We start from the raw sequence: 27,267 nt of genomic DNA on the forward strand, positions 1-27,267 counted from the left end.
TTAGTCTGAAGCACATAAAGGCCTGGTCGTCTGATTCAAGTTTTGTTTCTCTAATCAGGGGGCGGGGCTTTGTCTTTTCTCTTTGAGGAGGGGTTAGTTTATTGCGAATCGCCTGAGGCGCCTGAAGTGTCTTCACCGGGGAATGCCTACCGGGCTGCTAAAACACTTGTGGCAGGTCAGAGTGCCTTTCCTCTGCGGCGCTGACGTGTCAATGCCTCTTTCCGACCCTGCTGTCTTAAGTTCTTGCAGTGGGAGAGAATTAAACCACTTCAAACAATAGGTTGCCAACTATTTTCCGGTTTTGTTAGGGGCCGAAAACAAGCAGATGGAAGAAGTAATTATTTAGTTTTGGAGTATATGCTGTCTGTACTTTGATCCTATCCAAAAGACAAAGGAATTGTAATCATGAATTTGGGGAAAAAAGAAACAGTAATTAAATAAATAAACATATAAAAAACTTAAAATGCTGAACTTCTTTACACAAGGAACTATTTCTCATCTTACACCGGTCGGTGATGACGAAACATTTTCTTTTTCAGTTGTTAGAACGAAGAAATAAGATTTATTGAAAAATTCTGAAAAAAAAAAGGACAAATTTCAAGGAAGTTATTTCTGTTCTCTTTATTTTTTTCTTTTGAAACTCCTAATTTATAAAGGTAAGTCTAAAAATATTGAAAAAAAAAAAAGTTTGGATGTGTGGTTCAATTGTAGAATAGGGACCTTGAAATCTCTCACCGATTTTGTTTTATTTTACGTTTTTTGTTGTGAAATAAAATCATCGTTTAACTTTTAAAGTTTTGAAAAAAGTAAAATCGAAACCAAAGTTTTAATCGCCGGCGACATGTTTTATTGCCGATTAATGTAAATAATTGACGAGTTATATATTTTTAAACTTGTTCGGTAAAATGCGGTACTTGCGCATAATTTGAACCAGACGTAACTCAACGTCCGATCAGCATTGCTCGGAACACGACGTTAACCGCCGAGCTTCGCCGATTATGAACGCGTAGCAAACGCTGCTAAAAAAAAAAAAAAAAAATGAAGGAAACATATAAACATAATAGTTTTTAACAGACAAAACAAACTAAGCAAATAAACCCCAAAACAACGACTTACCGTAACAAGCTTTTTGTTTTATTTTTTTGTAATATAAAAAGTTTTTTACTGAAATTTTTTTATCCTACGAAAAAGTCCAAAACAAAATAGATAAGCAAAGTTGTTTTTTTTTTTTTAATTTTTTTAAAAAGTTTTTTGTAACAATTAAAGAAACTTTTTTTTTTTTTTTTTTGGTTTGTATTACTGTACACATAGATTCGAAAAAGTTGTCAAAAAACAAATATATAACAAATAAATGTTATCAAAGGCAAGATAAGTTACTTTTCTACCAAACTGGATATATTTTTTGTGTTTTTATTCAATGTAACATGTTTATTCAGCTCGAAAAACATACAGTGTTTACCGATGTATTGGAACATTCAAGATGGCGTCTTATTCTCTCTTTAACACGGTAAGTGTGGGAAAAGATGTTATAAATAAAAAACCGGATAAAATACTGTTAAAAACTCGCTCAATATATGTTACCGTGACATGGTTGACATATATTCGGCGGGTTTTTAATAGTATTTTGTATAGTTTATTTTATTTTATTTATAACACCTTTTTCCATACTTACGGTGGTAAAGAGGGTGTGAGACGCCATCTTGAATTTTCGAATACATCGGTAAACACTGTATGGTTTTCGAGCTGAATAAACATGTTACATTGAATAAAAACACAAAAAATATATCCAGTTTGGTAGAAAAGTAACTTATCTTGCCTTTGATAACATTTATTTGTTATATATTTGTTTTTTGACAACTTTTTCGAATCTGTGTACAGTAATACAAACCCGTTCTTAACATGGGGAGGATTGGTTCCGAAAGCCGTTCTTAACATGGGGAGGTTGGGGGTGCATTGCAATTGCATGTGCGTGCTTTGCTTCTCTAGGTGTACTGTATCAGAATTTGGGGGGGGGGAGTTTTTGACACCTTAACACAAAACTGCGAATAAAACAACTCGTAATTTCTAAATATAAACAACAAATTTCGTAATATAAACAACTCGTAATTTCTCTGTTAAAAGTGGGTTGTTTATTTTCTTGATCGAATATACTTCCAAAATAAACTATTAAAGTTGTTTAAAAAATAATAGAAATATTATTTTTGATTTAAAATAAAACAGTGTTTACAAAGTGCCTACGAGCCTTCAGGCAGACATTTTTTTTACGTAATGAAATCAATTGAATTTTACGAGTTAAATATTTTTCAATTTTTAAACTTTAAAAATCTATCAAAATTTTTCTATTGGTTCAATTTTTACGTTATTTTCAGGGTCAATGTGAAATTTTATGCTCTCTCCAATAAACCAAATTTAATATTTTAGACAAAGGTTTTTTGTTAAATTCACCCCCCCCATTTTGAAATGTCGGTTATAATTTAAATAATTTATGTATCAAAGTGTTATATATCACAAATTGAAGATAAAAGATCAATAAATAAAACATTCTAATTTAAACCAACAAAAAAAAAAGAAATGTATTTTGGAAATTTACCTATAAAGTCCATAGTGTAAATCCTTTTTTTTTCTAAAACCACATTGATTTTTTTTTTTTTTAAGTGGAAGCTTATTTTATGTTTAGAATTTTCCGGTGAATATTGGATGCTGAGGAAATTTATTTCTATTTCATTCATTGTTTTCTTTTTTTCGATATAAAAAAAAATCACTCGATAAAGAAGAATGAAAATATAACAAATCAAAAATTGATGTATTTCTTTGAGAAAAGAAAAAAGAAAATTCCCGGAGTGTTTTTCTATTTAAAGGCAAAAACTTATTAGTAAAATTTGACTATTTTTAAACTATGGGAACACGTATTTCTTCACGGATAAGGTTAAACGACTAACGCGAATATGTGGCTTTTACTTCCTTCTGTCCACCCGTAGTTCAAAACAATAAAAAAACACTACTTCCGATTTTTCGATGAGAACATACTATGCTTACATTAATGGCGCCTTTTTTTAAATAGGCGTTTAAAAAATTCTTTTATTTAAAAAATAAAAGGAATTTAAAATATAAATATGGATAAATTCTTAACAATGAAGAATAATCGACGCAAGTTAAATTTCGTTGATATTCTTCAAATCTTTTTTAAAGAAAACCGATTTAAAGAAAAACAAATATTGCATAATTTGCTATTAAATCTGTTTTTTTTTTTTAAATTTGTTATTAAATCTGTTTTTTTTTTTTAAATTTGTTATTAAACCTGTTTTTTTTTTTTAAATTTGGTCTCATTCAATTTTTTATTACGCATTTTTAATGTTGTTTGCTGACACACTTAATGGTGCACTTCTCGCCACAGGAAACACAGTTTTTTTTTTTTTGTTTTTTTTAAGCAATTAATTTTTTTTTTCTTGACAATATGAGACGGCTTGTTTCAGCATCATCAAATATTTTTCCAAACTGGAGATATCCATTTTTTTAATTTACACAGTTTTCAGAAAAGGGCTGTTACAGGTGTGTGCTGCTTAATGAATTTAATTATTTTTATTTCCTTCCAATTTTTGTTTTGAAAAGTTCGTCTGCTACTTTGCAGTGCATTGATTGGCTGATCGACGTTTTATGTCACATCACAATCAAACTCGAGTGCATGACGTCATGTTCCGAGCAAAGCCGATCGGATGCTGAGTTACGTCTGGTTCAAATTATGCACAAGTACCAATGATGAATACGATTGAAAACTTGTGTGATAAAAATGTCCTTACTTGTGGAGATGTTCAGCAGGACGTCTCTAAGCGTGTCCATTCAGCTTTGTCCGAAACATGACGTCAACTGCCGAACTATGCTAAGCGTCGCCAATAATCTACATATTAATTTAAATTCAATCAGAAATAATTTCTTTTAAATTAATGTTTAATGCCATCTACAAAAACTCTATAAAATGTTGATCCTAATGCATGAGTCAATGTTTATCACTTGTTAAATACAATTTATCCGCACCATACAAAATGCAATATCTGCAAAATATTTTAAAATTATTTTCTTTTTAAATTAACAAAGACTATCTTATTGAATAGTTTAAGAAATTACTTAGCACACTATGAACATTTGAGGAGTTTGGGAGCATTAGGATGATTTTCTTTATCAATCTTTCACTGAATTACCACGCGTACATAGAAAAAAAAGATAAACTTCGCAGGGCCATATCTTCTAAAGTAGGCTAGAAACCCTCACAAAATTATTTTGAGAACTTAAGCAGTCATAGTAGATACTATCAAAAAAATATTATGAAAATTGAAGAGGACATATTTTCTCTAGACTGACCATAAGCTACATGGGTAAAACATTGATGATTTGGGGGACATGCTTTTGGGTGAGCAAAATTTTATTTTCTACCAGGTATGGGGTTAAAATAATTAAATATTCGGATTCTACAATCTCTAAATGCCCTTCCTACCAAATTTTAGAAATATTGAATATGTGGAAGTATTTTTTTTAAAATTTTATAAAACACTGAAATTCTGTGACGTTTTGCAGCATAAATTTAGAAGCAAAACATGCAAATTTTACACTCCCCTAAAATCCGAACGTTAAGATTTAGGACCAAATAATTTGGCAAATTTTCCTAACTCATGAAGGGGAATATTTGTGCCAAATTTCAAGTAATTTGGTGTCGGTGGGTGTAATGGCCTGGTGAATTGACATGGAATGACCCCAATGTCATTTCTTTTGTTATGGCTGGTGGTCATCTACTGTACTTTTGTTTGAATATCCATTAAATGCTTCATGGTAAAAAATTTTATGCAGGAGGGGTGAGGTGGGGTACTATAATAATTTTTATTTTTTTCTATTGTTTTAATTTTTGATAGATAATGTTTGACCTGGATTTTCATGATGTTGGCTCAGGCTTTTGACTGGCAGCTGACAAGGACCACTGGAACAAGTCGAGTGCTGATCAAATGTTAAAACACTAGGAAAAACTAGTCGATTTTTTTTTTTTTGTAAAAGTAAAATTTTTAAGTAAATTTGGGGTGGGGGTTATGAAGGGGGAGGTATTTTTTATTTTTCAAATCATTTGGCTAAGCATTTGATTAGCCAATGAAAATTGGAATTTTGAAATCGAAGCAGATATCTTTTTGAATAAGTTGGAATAATTGTATTGCTGAAACCTTCCTTCCTATATTATAAAATATATATTCTGCTGGGGAATATGGTCATATCAGACTGTTGGAAGGCATACAACAGAGTTGGCGGAGAAATATCTTGTTCTCTAATAGGTTTCTCTCCTACGAAGAAAAAAAATATAGATATCTACAGTAGCATCAAAAAGTTAAGGAATGGTCGCTCATTCTTCTTGAAATGGCGTCTAACTTTATCTATGAAAAAAGAAAAAAAAATTTTGGTTATTTTTCCAATGTTTAATAATGGTAGCTAGATGAGTAGCACACCTTTCCTTAGTCGATGAGGTATGGGTGAAGAGACTGATGAGGGTTGATTACACACGGCACTGACGATCTTGATGAAGTCTGAGTGTGGCCTCCAAGTTCCATACAAGTTCAGTTCCACTAAAGAATGCTGAGCGTTCTTTTTCACAACATGAGCATGGACAATCAAAATTCTGATGTTGAACTTAATACAGTTGCTGACAGTTTCTTCTGTTTATGTCACAATGTGCACTGTTCAGACTATTCTCACTTGCGCAAAAACTAAAAGGTTCCATTTCAAAAAGTATTTGCACAAATACTCACAAACAGCTGTAATTTAAACCTGCTCGACATGCATTCCTCTCCCCCACAAGTTTGCGAAGAATTTCGGGTGAGTGATGTGAAAAAGAATGCTGTTCACTCTACACTCTGAAACAATAGAGAAGAGAGTTGGTGAGCTTATGTCCTAGGTGATGAGAGGAGACATTAGATATCTCCCCGACCCCTCCATGGCGAGTTTTTTGCGGGCACGACAAAAAAAATCTGTACAAAAGTCCTCTGAAGCTATATACATTGTACAATGTTGACTGGTAGTGAAATTACTAGTCTTGATTGCGCTGGGGCTGCAACCTACTTGCTGGTGCAGTTTCCAGCATTCTTGGGAGTGGTCGCATGTGCGACTGGTATGGAGTTCTCAGGAGTGCCAGAATCTCTAGCTGGGTCAGAAACATGAGGAGTAGCTGGAAGGATCTCAGAAGGGCTTGATGGCACATCATAAAAATCTTTATCGCCGGACTTACGTATGGGACTATCTGTTGGATTACCAGCATGGACTTCTGGCAGGGTGGCAGGAGAGTCCTCTGGCACCCCTGGTTGGGTGCTGACAGAGGCGTGTTCCGGCAGCCTGGTGACTGGTAAGAAGGACTCTATCACGTCTTTGCTAGTTGTGGCCCTAAAAGGCTTGAATTTCCGAAGGTGTTGTCAGTTTCTGAGCGTGAGTCTCCCAGAACCATCTATCTTGACCACATATTGGTGAAATTGTCTCACCTCCACAATGATGCCTGTTTGTTCCCAGCATTTAGGGTGATTTCCAGTTAGGTTTTGAATATACACATGATCCTCCATACTTAGAGGGGGCAAAGATCTTGTATGCTCGCTCCACTTTTCATGCTCAAGGGAATGACATTTTGCTAGTGCCTTCTCCCTGTTTACGAGCGTTTCAGGGGTGGGAGCAGTACCGACTGCGGGAATGGGATCTCTAATGGGTCATCCGAAAACTATAAGAGCAGGGGATGCCTTTGTCTCTGGGTCGATGGAGTTGCGGTATATTAGTATCGCCCATCAAAACTTGTCCACATTGATGGACCTGCCCGCTGAAGTGTTATCCATCAGCATTCGTTTGACAGTTTTGACTGCAATTTCTACTCTGCAGTTGGCATGTGGGTTGGCAACGGAGATGAGGCGATGGTGGACTCCCCATGATCAGAGGAAATCCTGAGTCTTCCCAGCAGTGAACTGGGGTCCCCCGTCGGATGTCAGCTCCTCAGGCACCCCAAAAGTCACAAAGGCTTCTCTGAGACGCTTGATGAAGCCATCTGCGCCGTTCTCTGCTTGAAATACCATCGGCCAGTTGGAGTACCAGTTGACCACCACAACATAATCGTGGTTGTTGTGTGTTAAGTAGTCGCTGGTGATCTTGTGGAACTGGTACTCCAGAGGTGCAGCGTTAAAAGGTGGCTGCATAGCATTAGACTTTGCAATCCGATGGCAGTGGGTGCAATTGTCTCTGACACGTTGGATGTCGATGCTGATATTGGGCCAGTAAACCGAGTCAGCTGCGTGCACGCGCACACATGAAGCTGACTCCCTGGTGGACCGCATACAGGGCCTCCAATATCTCTTGGCATAATGTTGCCGGCACAATAATGCGGTTGCTGGCAAGGATCACGCCATCAACGGTGCAAAGGCTGCTGGAGATGTGGTGGTACAGCCGGAGTGCAGTCCTTAGCTGTCGGCAGTCCAAAGGAAATCCGTCATGAATCAGTTGGTGTGATTCCTGTAGGTCTGCGTCTGAAGATGTAGCTTCCAGCACCATGTCCCAGGAAACCACATTAGTCACTGCATAGAGAGTGTTAGACATGGATGCGTGTATCCTATCATCCTCTCCAATATCTGCAGTGTCTTCTGGGCTAGAAGCATCATCTGCATGCCTGGCAACGGCTGGTGGGGACCGGGAGGTGGAATCAGATCCCAGGCTCTTCTTTCCAGAGATGTGGGTGACTTCAAAGTTGTAGGAGAGGGTCTTTTCCTTTAGATTCAACAGACGGCGATTGTCTATCTCCGTCAAGGAGCGGTCATTGAGTATCCCGATCAGCGGCTTGTAGTCGGTAGCCACAGTCAAGTCACGGCATCCGAGGATGTAATACTGTGTTTGGTGCAAGGTGTAGGCAATAGCGAGGGCTTCTCCTTCAATGGGTGCATACCTGGATTCTGCCGCGTGGGTGAAGCGGCTACCTACCAGGCAGAGCTTCCAGCCCCCCTTGCAGCACACAGGCATCCTGGTGGCACAGTCACAGTACTTCTGCATCATAAAGTACCCGACGCCGGTAACCGACCAATCGGTTAACAGACAGGTTGGGTGGAATGGCTGGAACAACCTCACTCCTTCCTTTATTTCCTCTATGATCTTGAGCTTAGACTCAGCGAATATCTCCTTCAATTCCTCTGAAATTTAGTGGATGGTTTCAGGAGATGCTGGAACGGCTGCATGCGCTTGGCCATGGAGAATGTATATGCTCCTTGATTGACCAATCCAAACCAAGCCCTTGCACCAGTGATGTCCTTCGGGGTAGGGAAATTCCGAATAGGTTCCAAGAACTTGTCAGACGGGGTGACATTAGTGGGTGTGATCTAGAAGCCCGCAAAGACAACAGTCTCTTCGGCGAACTGGAACTTCTTGGGGTTGAGCGTAATCCTGTTTCTGGCACAAAGGTCCAACCACTCGTATGACTGAAAGAATGATGCCTCAACTGAGTCAGCCCACATGCACGTGTCATCCACGCACTTAACCTTGTTTTTGAAATTGGCGATAATAGCATCAAATCGCTGGTTGTAGGCGTCACCACTAGCAAGGAAGCCCTGTGGTGCCACCTTGTAACGATAACGACCCCATAGGGTTATGAAGGTTGTAATGTGGCGATCTTCCTCTTGGATGGGAACAGAATGGTAACCATTCCAAGCGTCCGTGATGGTCTTCCGTGTGTGCTGGGGGACACGATCTGCCAGATGGAAGGGACTCTCCACGTGGTGAGTCTGCCTCACGGACCGTCGATTCTGTGGCTGCAGATCCACTGTTCTTCTAGGGGAGCCATCAGCTTTTGCGGTCACCACCATGTGGGAACACCAGGTGGTCGGCGCGTTGGGGCTGACCTTCTCTAGGATGCCGTTAGTGACGTCTCTCTCAAGGTCATTATAGACCTTTTCTTGCCAGTGTAGGGGGACCAATGCAGGCTTGTGAATGGCGACTGGCTTTGCGTTGTGGTCGATATGAAATTCCAGCGGTTCACACTTCATCATGGGAAGTGGCTGGTGCTCGCATGTATTGAATGCTGTTGATGAATAGAAGTTAAGCAGCCATTGCTTCAGAATAGGCAGAATTGTTGGAAGCTTTGTTGGTGTAGGTGGTGGTAAATCAGTGCGTTTTGGGCACAAACACTGCCTATTTTCATCTTCCACTGTAACCAGGGAATCTTGAGGCCAACTTACTGGCACAGTTGGGAAACTGGCAGTTATGGCCCCTAATGACATCAGTGCTTCACAACAAAGGAAAGCTTTGCCAATTCTTCTAGACACATATAACAACTGCTTTGTTGTTTTTAGTGTGCCAGATACATCAGCTGTGGATACCTCCATGAAGATACTTCCTTCAACCCCTAGATCCTCCTCGGTAGCTCCTCGCATATTTGACGGGGAATATGTCAGTCTTGGCGATGCCCATCACAAGTGCTGATCTGATGGGTATGATGGAACTCTGACAACCAGAATCCGCCACCATAGGTATTTCGATTGATGTGGGGTTGGAGGATTTCAGTGGACGGCCAAGCTTCTTGTGGTCATCTGGTAATGTGCTGAGCTTCACCATCATCATTGGGTGAGGCTTGAAAGGTCTAGCAACCCATTTGCCTTCATAAACATGATGTTCGATTGGCTTGCAGCTGCTAGTAGTAAAGGGTTGATGAGTCTAGACGGTACAAAGTTGGTCAAATAGAGTGCCAGCTTCATCATCCCCCATGTGCAAGGCGTTATTACTATACTTGGGCTTTCCTTAGTCGATGAGGTATGGGCAAAGAGACTGATGAGGGTTGATTACACACGGCACTGACGATCTTGAAGTCTTGAGTGTGGCCTCCAAGTTCCATACAAGTTCAGTTCCACTAAAGAATACTGTTCACTCTACACTCTGAAACAATAGAGAAGAGGGTTGGTGAGCTTATGTCTTAGGTGATGAGAGGAGACATTTACATTAGCTAGTAGCTAAATAAAATATATTTATTTTTGATTTTTAATACATATTAGTTTTTTACATATAAATAAATTTAATTAAATTACAGGCATCCAAAAGTTAAAGAACGGGAAAAATTGATACAAACTTTAGCAATTTTAATAACAACTTAAAATGTTGACTCCAAATATTCGGAAAAGGCTAGCTGTACATGAAAAACAGCTTATATGATGAAAAACGTCTGTAGGGGAGATTGCTAAAATGTTGAAAAGGTCTGAAAGCGTTGTTTTTCGGGTTATTGAAAATAGAAAAAAAGGTTTACCATTGACTGAAAATAAAAAATCGGGCCGACCCCAAATAACAACTAAGAGGGAGGACAGAAAAGTCACTCGATTATCTCGTTCTAACCACTTTAAAACTGCAGCTTCAATAAGCCAGGATCCTGCATCTGAAATTGGACACAAAATTTCCTGACAATCTCCCGAAGATGAAACAAAGTCGGATTATTTTCAAGAAGTCCATGCTCACAGCCTTTCATTTCTATTAAAAATAAAAAAGCCAGATTGTTATTCGTTGAAAAACATTTGTTTTGGGAAGAAAAAAATGGGAAAAGGTTCATTTTAGTGATGAATCTAAATTCAATCTTTTCGGATCAGACAAAAGACCACATGTTAGAAGAAAAAATGGAGAAAGACTGTCCCCTAAGTGCGTTAAAAGTACAGTAAAATTTGGAGGGGGAATTAAAATGGTATGGGGCATGATATCTTCAAAAGGAACTGGCTCCCTTGTGAGGATTCATGGAAAAGTTAATGCCCGAATGTACAGAGAATTGATTAGAGAACATGTGGTTCCTAATCTTTCTGATTCTGATATCTTTATTCAAGACAACGCACTGTGCCATAAAGCAAAAAAAGTTTTAGAAGAGCTAAATAGATCCAATATTTACATAATGGATTGGCCAACTCAGAGTCCCAATCTGAATCCAATTGAAAATGTTTGGAAAATTATTGGTGATAAGATTACAGACAAAAACAAAAAAATATTGATGATTTATGGGAATATATAAAAAATCCTTGAATAATATCTCACCTCTAACATATGAACGATTGGTTCTGTCTTGCAGCAAAAGATGCCATAGTGTGATTGAAAACAAGGGGCTTTTCACTAAATACTAAAAGGATTCTTTATTTTTTCATTAATAATTTTCCCTGTTCCTTAATTTTTGGACGCTTATAATTTAATTAAATTTATTTATATATAAAAAACTAATATGTATTCAAAATCAAAAATAAAAAAAATCATTTTTATTTAACTACCAAATATTAAACATTGGAAAATTCACAAAAATTTGTTTTTCCTTTTTCATAGATAAAGTTAGAAGCCATTCCAAATAAAATGTCCGTTCCTTAATTTTTGGATGCTACTGGATATAAATATATTTGTTAATTGGAAAACAAATCTGTTAATTGCATTCAGAAAAACGTTTTTCAATAATAAAAAAAGAAATATTGCAACTTTTCTTGACACAAAAAACAGAAAAAATTCGAAATAAAAGATATTGAAACATTTCTTTAAAAAATATAAAAATCATAAACAGTATAAACTTTCACAAAAATACTCACATATTTTTGCTATCAATTCTTGGAAGTTAAAAATTGATAAAAAATACTTATTAAAGTTAAGGTAGGCTTTTTTATTAATTTTTTTTTTCTAATAAATATTGTTAATTGTTTCCCAACATTTTTTTACACTCAGTTTATTCTTCCGGTTCTCATCAGCTGCTGGTCACGCCCGAACCAACGTCATGGAAATTCAGGTCAACAGATGCAAGAGTACCTAGAAATAAACATCTATCCAGTTGCTAAAAAGCCATTTTTGTCAAATATTCTGATTATTCTAGTTTATTTCCCATTTCAAACATGTATTTGATCAGATTACATGCATAACACTAAGTAGACTTTAACTCAAAATTATTCCTTGCATAATAATATTAAAAGATGGTGCTTGTTAAGATACAGTCAACAGATCTATTTTTAAAAATGTCGTTTTAAGCAAAAACAATCTTGCATGCTTAATTGTCATGCCGAAAATTGTAATATATCCAAAAATTATGAAAAGTCATCGAGTAGAAAGTTATTTATAGTTAAAAGTAATTTTTATGGAAAATTGGGTAAATTTCATTGTTCTTAGACTCTATAAAATAGACACTAGGAGGCTACATACAAGGGACATAACTCTGAAATTAATATTTTAGATTACTTCTTCATGGCTGCAATTATTTGTTGTCTATAGCAATAGACTTTCTTTTTTTTTACTAAAAACACAATAGCAGTTGTTCTACTTGATGGATTTTCGTAATTTTTGGATATATTACTATTTTCGACATGACAAGTATGTAATATTGTTTTTGGTTAAAATGATATATTTTTAAAACATTGATTTCTCAACTCTATCTTAACAAGCACCAAAAAATTAACGAATACACATTTTTATTACCTATCACATTCAGTTTTGACATATGATTTCATCATTTAACACTTTAAACAAACTTTTAATAACTTGCATACGTATTATTGATGATTATTATGATTGAATAATCAACTAATTATAATTTCCTTTAAATTTCTTACCAAAGTTTAATTTTTGCTGGTGAGCACCAACTAAAGACTCGCTATTCAAAAAGTTGATTTTTTTTTGGATATTCGGGTCTGTTTTGAATCTATATCACATTTAAAACTGTCGCCAACACATAGTTTTCTAGTATTGAAATTAAAGTTTGTCCTTTAACTGCTGAATATTGTTAAATGTTCGTGCAAAAAAGAGTTTTTCTTTAGCTTGTAATATTCTCAGCACACGCAAAAATGACAACCCTTTGTCTCTTTCTGTTTTCATGTTTGTAGAAAATCCATCTTTCTTTCTTCACACTAATACGTGAATTAACCGTACATTTAAATGACTCCAAATCAACAAAAACGTCTCTCTTCTTTCAAGGAAAGAAATACCAGCCTTTTTATATGCTCAAATTGGACCATGTCTTAATTTGCATATGTCACCTTTTCATTTCCTATCGGTTGGGTTTCAAGTTTGAGTGTTGGTGAATTTTTACAATATGCACATGCCAGCATTTGACGGTTGTTTCTATGACTGTTTTCGTACCCTTCTCTGATCTCATGATCAGAAAAACAGCATTCTGATGGTGGTCGTTTTTGTCACGTACTCCTTAGCAGAAGTGGGACTTCTTGGGAGCATTTGCTTCCACTTGTATCTTGTGCAAATCATATGACTATTTCATCGTCGTTGTATCTCTGACCACAACTGGCCAGACACAACTGGCCCTTGCTATACTGCCAGATTCAATTGGCTCACGATACACCACCATACGACGGTCCTGGATATGACCTAAAACTATATCCGATGGTGAGGCCCCACATTGCAGGCCTTGGGGAGTGTGGAGCCACCCTTTAATTGCCATTGCTTCCAGGTCCACTCTGACCTGGAGTGGTAGTACCTGTTAGGGTCCCAACTATGGGTTAAATAGAATCTGACTTCAAAAACAATATGCTCCATTAAAAATCGTTCCTCAAAATAACTAGATTTGGCATTAAATGACCTGGAAAGGGTTGATATGCCATAAAAAAAAAAAACAACCAACCAACCACCATACGACAATATGACCATTCTCACAAGTTTTTATGATATTAAGATCTTTATTACCCACTGTTTTCTCTAATGGTTTTTATGGTCACCATTTTTGGGGTTCTTATGGAGTTCAGGATGATTGTCCAAGGGGGATAACTATCGACTTAGAAAAAAAGAGCATTTTATTGCAACAAATTTAGAATGCTAAAATAATCCATTGAACAATAAAACAATTTTAATTAAAAAATGACCCCGTCTACACATGAGCATAGTCCTGGAAATTGGTGAGGCAGTTTGCAAAAGGAAATAATTTAAAAAATACACAGCTGCTATTCTTATCAATTATGTGCCACGGATATTTGATTTTTTGTAAGAAGAATTTGCATTTGTTTTCTTTAATTTTAAAGCCAAAATCTTGTATTCATCTGAATATGTAGATACGGTCTTTGTGCTGTTCCATGTTTTTGCTGTCTATAATAATGTCATCAATACTACCTAGCATACTGTTATAACCTGTTGAAAGATTGTGAGTGTGATCTTGACCCTAAATGCTAGTCTTTTATATCTGTAAAGACCTCAATGGGTATTTATGCAGAGCACTTTAGCACTCATTTTCACCTGGAATTTGGAGATATGCATCGCTTAGGTCGATTTTCAAATAAACCTTATCACCATTTAGTTTAGTAAACACTTCCTCCAGTCATGGTAGGGAATAATGGAAGTTCGCTAATGACGCGTTCAACCAGTTGAAAGGTCTGTAGTAACACAAATTTCACCTGATCTCTTTTCCACATAGACAATGGAAGCAGTCCACTGACTGTATTCTATTTTTTGAAAGAATACTAACATTTTCCAGTCAATCAATCCCTTGTTTGATTTTTTTTTTTTTTTTTTTTTTTTTTTAGGGATTGCATTTTTTAAAAATACTGATTGCATATTTTACTTCACTCTTAGTTCCATCGTTATTTTCATATATTTCTCCAGAAAGAATTGATTCTGATTTTCTGTAAAATGTAGATATTAGCAATCCCATTAATTCAATTCATGCATCCTGATAGTCTGACTCCAGTAGGTTTGTGGCATTTCTTTATACATAGACTTTTAAATTCTTAGTATTTCCCAATAGTGTACCGTTTGTCAAAAATTCTCCTTCAAAGTCATTTGTGTGTTAACAGCCTTTGCTGTTTTGTGTGATCTCAACAGTGTGGGTCTATTTAATTTTTTTTCCATGTATTAAAATTTAATATCGAAATATCTGACTCTTCTATTTGCATTTTAATTTCTTTATCCTTAATTTTTACTAATACATATTTGTGTAAACCTTTATTGTTTTCGGTTTCCCTTAAATGCACCCGGGTTTTATTTTCAATTTTATTCCTGTAATGGGAAATTCAATGTTCTATTTTTTACATGCCAAACATTTTTTTGGCAGATATGGACAGTCTCTAACCCAATGCAGATTTCCACATCAATTACAAGGGGACGGAAGAATTTTTCTTTCTGAAAATTCTATTTTAGATGTGTGTGGATATGCATAACCATTTTTTCCTTACCTCTGTTTTATTTGTTATGTGCATTTTAGATTGTTTGGTTACTTTTTATATGTGCCAGATTTGATATCCTTCGAGTTTTTAATAATTAATTATTAATTTTTGTAGAGTTAAACTTGGTTTGTTTATTTACTTTGTTAGAACACACCTTTTAATTTTAGCATCTTGACCTGCTGATGTTGCGCAAATACTAGATATTTAAAGTTGTTTGCACAGAGGTCTGACAGTTTAAATTTATTGGAGTGTTTATTAACTATGGTCGCATAAGTTGCAAAGTCATCTTTATCATTTTTCATTAGATTCCAGCGTTTCCATCATTTATAGAATAAAGAAACTTTCAGGCTAAAAAGCTTTGCAAGAAGTTCCATTATATTGGCTAAAGATAGCTCCAAAGTTTTACATGGCAAAATAAAATCCACAAATTTATTATATTCAGAAGTCTCCAAACAAACTTTTTTTCTGGTCGGACCAATGCTGACAGTCTATACTAAAGAAGTCCTCATATCTTATGTAGTAAGTTGAAAATTACTTATCTTTTTCTGGTGCACAGCAGAAGTTTTCAATCATTACATTCTGAGTCTTGTAAAAATGCAATATTATTATCAGTGGACGCTTTATTTTTTACCACTTTGGCAAGTAACTACTTAATATACTGTGGATTTTCATGTTGCGGAACCTGGAGTTTTATTAGTTCTTGTGGTACTTTTGCTGTATCTATCGTCCTTCAAGTTTTTTATCTGTGCATGGCTGGTGTTTGAATAATTCACTTTGCTGCTGTTGTTGTTGCAATTTCACTAATTGTTCCAAAGCTGCCTGAAGCACGTCCATCTTTTATGGTTAGTATAAAGAATGTAATCATCCTTTTTTTTTTAATAAATGTGTTTGGTTTAAGAAAGTTTTAGTATTCTTAGAACAACTGAGGAGGGAAACTAATTCGTTTCGTACTAGTTTTGTGCTAAGAAATTGTTATACTTAGTTGTACTTACAGTTTTAATTTATAATCCCTTGGAAATAATACTATTTCCTCCAAAATGTCTTATTTTTTTTCATAGAAGAAAAAAAACTTGTTCATGACACAGAATTGTTCTAAAATATTTAACAAAGTAAAAAGCATGAAAATCCATATTTTTTCAGATTTGCTGACGGTTACTTCATTATAGTGAAATATAAAAAAATTTCTTTCTCATGTTTTTTAAACATATTTTTTTAAAGTTGTTTCTTTTTTTATGCCTGTGTTGAAACAATACCTTAGTTTTGAGATGAAGTTTTACTTAGTGTAAAAAAAAAATGCTGTTATGTCAATGTTTTAATTGCACACATGGAGTTCATAATTAGTTGGGTTTTTTTGTTCAATATGAAAAGTTGTTGTTTCATTAATTTTTATTTAACTGTCTTATTGCCATATGGAATTTATAATTAGTTTTTTAATACAAAGATGTTTCATGCATTCTGAAACCTTCATTCGTCAGTGTTGTACTAACATGGGAATATTTACTTGAGTATCCTTCGTGAGTTCTTCAAATCCACACTTGACAGTGTTATAACCCTGTTCAGAGGGTTACAAGGAAAACACAGAAATAGAGTAGCAAATGTATTCACAAGAATATACAAAAGTGTGAGTTGTTTATCTAGCCAAGAAACAATCTCAGTGGTTCACTACAAGGTTCATACATACTCGAAAATCCTTCAACTACACTGGATATGATTTACTTCTATTATTTCCTTGAAAAATCTTTGAAAATATGGAATCGTGAAAATTTCTTGAAAAGGCCTTGAAAATTATATTCTTTATTTCCAGTAGAAATTTGTGTCGAAATATTAAAAATACAATCGAAATAAGTACTATTAAATTATTTCAAATATTAATAAAAGTACCATTAAAATATTTTTTTAAATATTGAAAATAAAATCGAAATACATTGTTCTGAAAGTGCATAGTATTTTGGATACAAGAGTTATGTCCCATTATCACAAAACTACCTTGGATAGTTTCATGATAAAGATTGAAATCTCTGTCTATTTTTGTTCTTATTTATAATTTAATTTGAAAATATTTTAAGAAGGGGGAGAAGGGCGACTGCCATGAATAAAATTACTCCCCATCTCTCTAAAAATACTTTCCTTATGTGAACAGTGAACAATGGCAAATCATTTCCCCCAAATACAAATATTGTGATAATTTAAAATTAGGCCAGCCGGGCTAAAAGATAGACATGAGAGCAACCATCTTGGTTGCAAATTAAAAGCCATAAAGAGAGTTAATATTTGAAATGAAATAGACTACTTAAAAATACCAAAAATAATACAGATAGGTTGCAAAGTAACTGTTATTGGCTCTGGTAACATTTTGTATATTTGATTTTTTACCACTTTTGCGAACCACTGTGGATCGTACAACAAATCCCAAATTTTGTTTTGAAAACTTGAATTTTATCTGGAGGAGGCCTTGAAGAACTTTGAAAAGTCTTTGAAAATAGATGTTGAAAATCTGTAAAACACTACACTGGATATGATTTCTGCCTTACTTTCTTGTCTTCCGGTATTTATTGTGTATGGATCAATTCATTCATAGATAATGCAGATAGTTCTACCACAGGAATACACTCTTTCAGATGTTATATGTACATTTAAAACACGGTTGTACACTCTTTTCTGTTTGTTGCTGTTCTACCCCAGGAGAATAGATATTTAGATTTTGTGCCTGTGTATTTAAAAGAAATAATGTTTCATAACTTAAATATTAAAATTTTGAAACGTTGACCATCATCTTATCTAAATATTAATATTGCTCTATAATGATGGAAGTCAATCATCGGAGGAATTATATTATTTTCTCAAAAATGTTTGTGAATGAAAAGCATTTTATTTGTAGATAGTAGATGTTATATTATAGAAAATAAATGCAATATTTCATAAACGATCTGTAGATTAGTTTAATTAAATATCTGTAAAATGATTCACTTAATTAGTAAATAAATATGATAACAAATATACTGGACTATTTTGAATTTTATAAAGAAAAAATTTCCTATTCTACTATTATGATCAGAAATTATTTTGTTGGCATAAAAAAATAAATTACAAAAATTAGATGCAAGACTTTACAGTAAATCGTGCATAGTGTGTATTGAATATTTAACTGATCCATAAAGGTGGTGATATACCCTAAAACAGACAACAAATAAAATATTTCTATTCACCTTAATATTGTTGCAAATGGAAGTTAGTATTCTATTTGCATGTTGATCATTGTCACAAAATTTAATATTGAAATATTTTAGAACACGTCTTCTCACTTTCACTTGCATTCTCAGGTCGGTTTTAATGTTGAGAAAATTTAGCACTAAAAAGAGGAGCACTAGAGATTGAAATCAAACAAAAATTTTATAAAATCTTCCTTTTCTCCTTTATGTAAGCCATGATAAGTAGCAGCATTTTGTTTTCAAGAATATGGTGATGCACAGAAATCATTGAATAAAATCTTTTCTAAAAAGCCAAGAAAATTTCTCCACATAAAAAACTAATACATGTGTAAATATGTGCTTACAAATTTGTAGTTTGATTTAATTATATATTGTAGTTGAAGTCCAATCTAAACAAATTCAAAGTCCAAGGGACAGGAAAGCAGTTCGATCAGTACACACACACAGACACGGTGACACTCAACCAACACGAACCAGCGTACACAATTACCAACCGGCCATTCTTTCCTTACTGCTTGCCTTCCAAAACGACCTGAATTTATAGTTGTCGAAGACCAACTGATTTGCATATATGCACGAGATTTTGCGAGAGTTTCCGAGATCATACCATTACAAAACGCTGTTGGCACCATCTTGGAATTCTTTTCCTATCCTAGCTTCGCAGCGATGACAAAGCACACACGCACACCTAGGTCGTTTGAACGGTAAACCCTCATTTTCAGAGTTTTCGCCACACTCCCCCCTGATATCATTATCACAGAGGGGGGCTTCATCGGACGACGACAGCACTGAAATTGGAAGCCTCCGGTTCACTGATCTCCAGACCACGGATGGGAGCTCAACTTCTTCGGGTGCTTCTACAGAGAGGCAGACAGGGAGCCTCATTTTCAGTTGAGCTCCCGTCCGCGGTCTGGGGATCAGTGAACCGGATGTTTCCAATTCCAGTGCTGTTGTCGTCCGATGAAGCCGGCGTATACCAGAATGATAGTTCACTGGTTGTGGAACTCCATTCACTTTCGTCACCGAGCGGCGGCTGCGCCTGTGATGCCACTCGCAGGTCCCTGACGTGTCGGGGCACCCCATCAATCTGCACGGCTTGCGGGCTGATCACCTCGGTAACACGCCTGGTTCCATAGTGGTTGGTGCATCTGCCACGGGGGTTCTTAAACCAGACGAAATCTCCCACTTCACTTTGATACTATCTCGTGTCGCCTCTTGCTCTGGTAAAGGGCTGGCCTCTAACCCTTTCACCCTGACATGGTACCGGTGCAGCACCTCAGCCAGCGTGGTAGAGGACGAGACATCGTCCTTAGGGGTGATGTTGTACCAGTATAGTGCTTCAGGCACTGTACACCCCTTCCTAGCTGCAATCGTCTTTATGGCCCGGTGGTTCCGTTCCACGATCCCATTCCCGCTAGGAACATGGGCGCACCGAAATCGTAGTCGTACACCCCAGCTGTCTGTAAACTGCTTGAACTGCCCGCTAGCAAAAGAGGTGCCGTTATTGGTGAGTATTTTGGAAGGAGGGCCACGCTCAAGGAAGACACTTTCCAGTTCCCGGACAATGGTGGCCGCGTCCTGTCGGTGAAGTGGCCGCCACAACGCAAACCTATACGGTCCACAGTCAATCATCGTCAAAAATTCCCCGCTGTTGTGGTAGGTCACGTCCACCGCGAGCCTGTCCCAATTGTTCTTTACGCTCAGTTTTCCCTTCTTCCACCGGGCAGGCGCCGGATCGATCGACTTGCAGGTTTCACAACTCCTCACCACTGATTCTACCTTCTTCCTTGACACACGGGTCGACCAGTCTAGCAAAGTAGAGAGTTCGGTTTACACCGGGGTGCCCACTCTGGCAATGGACGTCAGCAACATGGTCTGGTTTGAATCGACGCTCCACCGCAGCGCAGTTCACAGGTGCCGGTTCTTCCATTTCTTTTGGCAGGTCCAGCCAACGGTGCGGCACTCTGGTCAGCCAATCCGTGCGATTCTGACAGGACTGTACTAGCATCACATCCACGACCAGGTTGTATTCCTTCATGGTTTTGGTTAGGGTAGCAAGCCGCCACCATATGAGCATTTCGCCTGATGCCTTCATCGCCAATCATGCCTTTCCACTCAAGGCATCGGTCGTTCACCAATACACACATGTGGAGTCTGTAACGATATGCAGGACTCTGGCCTGCCACTGTAGCGCCAGGTTGACCCCCTTCACTGTGGCATCGAGTTCAGCCAGGTTGATGTGCCTAGCGTCATTTTCTGGTCAAAGCCAGCAGGCATCTTCCACGATAGATCCGTTGACCGCCAGAGCAACACTGAGGGCGAGCGAGCTGGCGTCCACCCAAACCGTAAACTCGCTCCTGTCAATGCACCATTTCCCTCGCACCGGATCATCCTCGGAGACTCTGGCCAAAGTCTCCTCTAGCATTTTCCGCAGGGCGGGGTCGCGCAGCTCATCATCCCACCCGGTTGACATGGAAATCGCTCGTCACTTTATGGCCGCCATCGCCACCTGGAGCCACCCACACACGGGGAAGTGGCCCACCAGTTTCCCACAGATGGAGAAGACGCACCGACGCGTGATGCTAGTTGGGACTTCCGGGACGTCACCACCTCTTTCCCAGCGGAGTCCGTCTGCGCTGCCGCGCTTGCCAAGCACCTTCGTCCCATCTCGCAGTCGCTCCGGCTTCTTGCACATTAGCCCGAAGCTTTCGAAGTGTTCTTTAACCTTCTCTGCAGGCATGAGGCTCTTGTTCATGTAAATGTCATCGATATATGACGATGTCGCTTGTTGCATGGCTTCGTCCTGACGGCGGATCGCCTGCATGATTGCCGTCATGATGTTTGGGGCCACGTTTAGGCCGAATCCTAGCCTCATCAAGCAATAACGTGTCCCTTTAATCTTGACCGTCTGGTACGGCCACAGCAATTTTTCAGCATGTATCTGCAAGTAAGCTCTTCGCAAATCCAATATTGCTGCGTCCGCCCCTTGTTTCTGCCACTCTCTCAGTTTGTGTGCACAGACGTCTGCACCTGCCGTGTGCGGGTCAACATGTTCGTTGAGTTCCCGGTAGTCCATGACGGGTCAGACTTTTTGTTTGTTCTCCTGCCTGATAGCCATCAGGGGAATCAACCCCTTTGGGGGCCCAAGTTTGTCTTCCGGGTACCGGACCAGCCAGCCATTGTCTTTCCAAAGCTGGAGCTCTGCCTCGTACTGCCTCCAAAGATGTGCAGGGGAAGGGTACTCCGCCAGCCGATTCTGCAGGGACACTGGTGGCTGGTCACCCGACAACTTCCAGTACACGGTCCAGGCGTTCGTGCCCCTGTCGTATTTTGCGTGGAAGTCGGTTCGTCAAGTGTGATGGTTGCGCAGACCGGTGTCTCAAGTTGGGAGAACCTTACATCACCGGTGCCGTTTATGGTGATTCCGCCCAGCCGTGTAATGGAATCTATTCCAAGAAGAAGGTCGTACCCCAGTAGTTCCCCGTCGACCACCAACGCCTTCACAACCACCGAGGGCCACTGCCAATGTTTACATAGACCTCGCTCACCCCACTACACATCAGCAAACCTCTGCCAACGGTTAGTACCGGGACCATCCGCTCCTTCCATGCGGTGCAACATCCCTTCCGTATCAGGGTTTGGGTGCACCCGGTATCAACCAGCGCTGAGCATTTGCGCCCGTCAACATTCACGATTACTTCAGGGAGCGCCTTGTTCACAGCCGCTTTGGGGAGGGTGTTGGCGCCGCGGCTTCCTCCCCCTGCTCATTTTCCGGACATGCCCGAGCTAAATGGCCTAGCTTGCCGCAACGGTAACAACGCACCCGCTTCTTTGCTCCATAATCCGGGGTGCGCTTTGCGTCACTCTTACAATCCCTAGCGAAGTGGTTGGGGCCGCCACATTTATAGCATCGTCGGCCCTCTACAGGCGATTCCAATGCCTCAACTGCCACCGAGACTGGCTCCTCGTCATCCTTCATGATGTTTTGGGCTCTATAAAGCCCCCCTCTTTGGGTTGAGCACTATCGTAAATAATCTCACTCGCTACTTAATTTGGCTGAAAAAATGCGAAGCTCGTGGTTTGTTTACAAACAAACGTTTGAGCACTTTACGAGTGGCGGACGGATGTTTATTTAAATAGACATTCGGACAGATTAGTTGCGGGCACCGCTTCCGTGGTCAAGGGGTAGAACTGCCAACTGTCATCACGACGGTTCTAGGTTCGATCCTTGGCTTGGGATAGGTGCTAGTCTAGCGGCACTGATGAGTTGTGATACAACGAAACAGGACTGTATGTCGATGACTAAAATATATTTTATATATATATATATATATATATATATATATATATAATGTATATAACTAAAGATATATATACATTATATTTATAAAAATATATGTATACATAAACACATTAAAAAAATGATAAATCTACTCACAGTAATAACTACACTGTAGACCCTTGCAACCATATCATGCGGTATTCCTTTTTGCCTAGATTGTAACGTTAGTTCTCTTTTCTTTTTCTTTTTTTCCACCCCTTTGATTGCATGCTTCTTGTATTAATGGTGTTTTCTACCCGGCTGTTATAAGGTATTGTAAATCCAATCAAGGTGAGTATTTCCCTTGTTATGGCTTTTCACATCGGCCACATTCATTGATGCGAGGCTTAGATATCTGAATCGCATTTGAATGAACTGTTCAATGCAGTAAAAATGTTTAATGATCTTGCGTTTCATATAATGAACAATGGCTTTTTGCGCATGATGTTTAAATTTAATGGCTGCGTCTATCAAGTCCGTTAAGACACATTCATATCGAAAAGAGTAGAAAAGCAGAAAAAAAGGAAAGAAAGAAAAAAAAAAGGAGAAAAAGAAAATAACTTACTAAAAATTGTTAAACAAAAGCAAAGAAAACGAAAATTATTAAATAAATGAATAAATAAATCTTCACTGTGGACACATATTACCACTCGGTATTTCTTTTAACCCAGAGCCAGATGGCACATTATTCAGTAATTTCTGGTAGACCTTTACTAGCTGCACTTCTTTTTCGGCCTTTAGTTCCAAGCTGTCCTAAAAGTTGATATAAAGAGCCTGAAATGAAACCTCTTGCTCCAATCTCAACAGCTCGAAGAATTGTAACATGACCTTCATGGGTCAACTCTCTTTTTAGGTCTTCATATTTCTCCATCTTGTATTGGTGTTGCTTCTCTACCCGGCTCTCGTAAGGTACTGTCAATTCAATCAAGACGAGTTTTTTCCTTGTTATTGACGAGAGAACAATGTCTGGCCATTGACCCTTTCCTTTTATAATTTTTGGATGATTACTTTGCCAGCCAGGAAGATCTGCGATGAATGTCCAATCATCATTGGTTCCAAGAATATTTTGGTTCTGTACTAGCAATGTGCTAGTTATACGTTTTGATCTGATCCACATTTTTCCTCCCTCAGCAAAAAACTTGTGGCTTATGTTATCTGCTTCGGGCTTCATATGGTTACTTATTGTTGTGGTCAATTCTTCCAATACCCTGTTGTGCCACCACATATATCACCCATTAGCAAGAGCCACTCCGCAGGAACTAAAAACGTTCCATAGTCTGAGGTTTTTCTTTGCATAAAGGACAGGTTGGATCATCCCCCTTCTTCTATTTGGCAAGGTTAGTTCTTGATGGAAGCATGTCGTAAGTTGAGCCTATTATGAAACTCAACCTTAGCGGCGACATTTGCCAGATGTCATTCTACGTAATGGATCTTTGCATAACTTCTTCCCAGTTTGTCCATTGTCCCTGCTGTGACTGTTGAATGGCTTTTACGAGCATTTTGCTTTCCTCCTTGCTCCTTATTTCCTGAATGACCAGATCTCGGCCCTCTTTGGTTGTAGCTGTAGACCATCTTTGATAAAACCAACACAAAGTCAAGTATCTGCAGAATGTCTTCTTGGTTCCTCCTCTTCTCTTTTCTCTCTCCCAACAATCGAACACAGCATATAATAACAAAACTCTAAAGCACGTCTGACAGCACTGACTTCTGCCAACAGTCTGCCCCTCCTCTTAACAACACAGGCTTTTTATATCGCAAAATCGTTCACCTCTATTTGCATATTCTTCTAACTCACGTGATCACTACTCTATAAATAAGAGTCTTGACCGTTTCTTTTCTTTTTTATTTATTTTTGGTGACCGACCCGCACGTGGTCTATCCAGGTAAGTCACGCATTTCTCCACACTCCCCCCTGATCTCATGATCACAAACAGGACATGCGGGCAATCGTCGTTGGCGGGTACTCCTTCGAAGAATTGGGGGCAGCACTTGCTCATTGCTGTTTTCTTCATTACCACCATCATTACTACCAGTCTGTTCCATTATCCCGTCTCGTGGTTCCATAGGCGGTGTCTCACAATCAGGGCAGGGGGGCAGTATCCGTCTTTGTCGGGTACTTCTCCGAAGAATCGGAGGCGTCATCTCCTCGGTATGCTCCATCATCCCTTCTCGCGGGGTTTCGCAATCACGGGGGGTGGGCAGTATTCGTCTCTGTCGAGTATTTCGATGAGGCATTACTTCCTTGTGTCCATCGCTCTCCTCACTATTGTCATCAGTATGTCCCATCATTCCCTCATCTGGTTCTGTTGGTGGTGGTTCTATGCTCACCTGAAGGGGCAGTAAGTGATCAGGATCATCTCTGAATGGTGTGTGATCCTCCTCATCGTCCTAAGAATCAGAAGAGGTATAACAAGGGCGGATATCTTTTACGTGACGTGGTATGCCACCAATCAACATGGTCTGAGGACTTATGATTTCGTCTATTTTTCCCCGGAAAAATTTCGTAGTGCACCCAGCATTTGGGGGTTTTATCCAAACAAGGTCTCCCACCTGATATGGTGTATTGACAACACTCACCACTGATGGTATGACATCAACTCCTTTCACACACTGTTCATATTGGTAAATCCCATTGGCTGGTGCAGTTGCTGGTGTTGCATTGTCCTTGGGTGTTATATTATACCAGTACACAGCTTCTGGAATAGAGCACTGCGTCCTGGCTGCAATTCTTTTGATGGTGCGGTGACACCGTTCTGCTATACCATTACCCTCGGGATAATATGCACACCGATAATGCATTTTAATCCCCCATTCGTGCATGAATTTCTGAAATTCTTGACATCGAAATGTGGCGGCATTATCAGTCAGAATTTCAATCGGGGCACCACGTTCAAAAAAGACGGCTCTCAACTGTTGTATAATGCTGGCTGCATCCTGTCGTGTCAACAGGCGCCATATTGTGAAACGCGTCGGGCCACAATCCGTCATGGTCAAAAAATGTTTGTCCCCATAATGTCGAATCTGTCCATTGTTAGTAACCGCACACCAAGCGCCGAAATAGCTTAAAACCAACACAAAGTCAAGTATCTGCAGAATGTCTTCTTGGTTCCTGGCCCATGGCCCATTTCCACTTTGCAGTCCACACCCTTTCGTTGTCATCAAATGTAGCACAGAAGTCCTTTTCTTCAATCGACATGGCTGCACAGACATCTTTCCCTTCTCCAAGCCTGATACCTCTAGCTGCTGTGATTGTAACGCCTCCTAGTGCTTGTATTGCATCAATTCCAAGCAACATGTCGTAGCCATGGGGTTTCTCCTGCATCACCAGAACGTCAACTTTAGCTGTGTCACCCTTCTCAGTGCAGATTGTGACTGTCCCTTCACCACAACATACCCGTGATAAGCCATTGATGGTCATAACGCCGACTGGGTTCCTCCGCCACACCGGACAGCAATGGGCACTAACTATAGACCGGGAACACCCCGTGTCTATAAGTGCTGAACACTGCACATCATCAAGTTTAACGCTAATGACAGGCAATCCTGTGTTTATTGGTTGGCAGGGGGCAAGAGTAGCGATAGTACCTTGCCCTCAACTTCGTTTCCCGAACAGTTGCGAGATATGTGCCCAAACTTATTGCAGCGATAGCATTGCACTGGTCTCTTTGATTGTGGATATACACCTCTCCTATCACTCTGGCACTCTTTAGCAAAATGATTGGCCTCCCCACATTTATAGCACACTGGGGTGGCATGCTTATTACTATCTGGAAGAGAGTCCACATTGCCTCCATGTCGAAAACGAGCTGCTGCTGCAATTGGTTCCTGTTCCTTACAGATGTTTCGAGCTCGGGCCAATAACTCATCAGTTGACAATTCATCGATTCTTGATGATGCCCGCAACAGTTTACTGACCTCCTCGGGTAGGCCTACCAAAAAAGCACAGCTTAATATTTTATCGTTGACCCCACCAAACGGTACAGATAATTTTTGCAGGTCGGCTAGGTACACGTCGACTGTTTCCTTGGGTTGAAGTGTCCGGCTCGTGAACTGTTGCCACGCAACAAATGGATCTGTACCAAACGCTGTATACAGGCTCTGCTTGATTTCATCCCAGTCTGGTTCATCCCCGTGTTGTTGGTAGACTGCATAGGCCCCTCCGGTTAGCCTCAAAGGGATAACTGTGGCTGGTTCTTTAATTTTGCACAGTTTACAGATTTTCTCTGCCTTTTCAATCCATTCAACGACAGCCGGTCCAGTGGTAGATCCGTCGAACTCGGGTATTAAGCGAATGTCGAATCTGTCCATTGTTAGTAACCGCACACCAAGCGCCGAAATAGCTTAAAACCAACACAAAGTCAAGTATCTGCAGAATGTCTTCTTGGTTCCTCCTCTTCTCTTTTCTCTCTCCCAACAATCGAACACAGCATATAATAACAAAACTCTAAAGCACGTCTGACAGCACTGACTTCTGCCAACAGTCTGCCCCTCCTCTTAACAACACAGGCTTTTTATATCGCAAAATCGTTCACCTCTATTTGCATATTCTTCTAACTCACGTGATCACTACTCTATAAATAAGAGTCTTGACCGTTTC

The 27,267-nt window shown here is 38.8% G+C and overlaps 1 long non-coding RNA gene across 1 annotated transcript in view; it reads left to right on the forward strand.

Annotated features, from left to right (window-relative positions):
• The first annotated feature begins 517 nt into the window (after positions 1 to 517).
• LOC145258084 (uncharacterized) overlaps positions 518 to 27,267 on the forward strand; it is a 32,548-nt gene continuing 5,798 nt past the window's right edge. The window contains exon 1 of the long non-coding RNA XR_013864041.1: positions 518 to 656. This is a non-coding gene — a long non-coding RNA (uncharacterized LOC145258084). The remainder of the gene's footprint in view (positions 657 to 27,267) is intronic.

This window comes from Euprymna scolopes, chromosome 33 (genome assembly GCF_053919585.1).
Source record: "Euprymna scolopes isolate OS-2025 chromosome 33, ASM5391958v1, whole genome shotgun sequence".
In the NCBI taxonomy this organism is placed as follows: Eukaryota; Metazoa; Mollusca; class Cephalopoda; order Sepiida; family Sepiolidae; genus Euprymna; species Euprymna scolopes.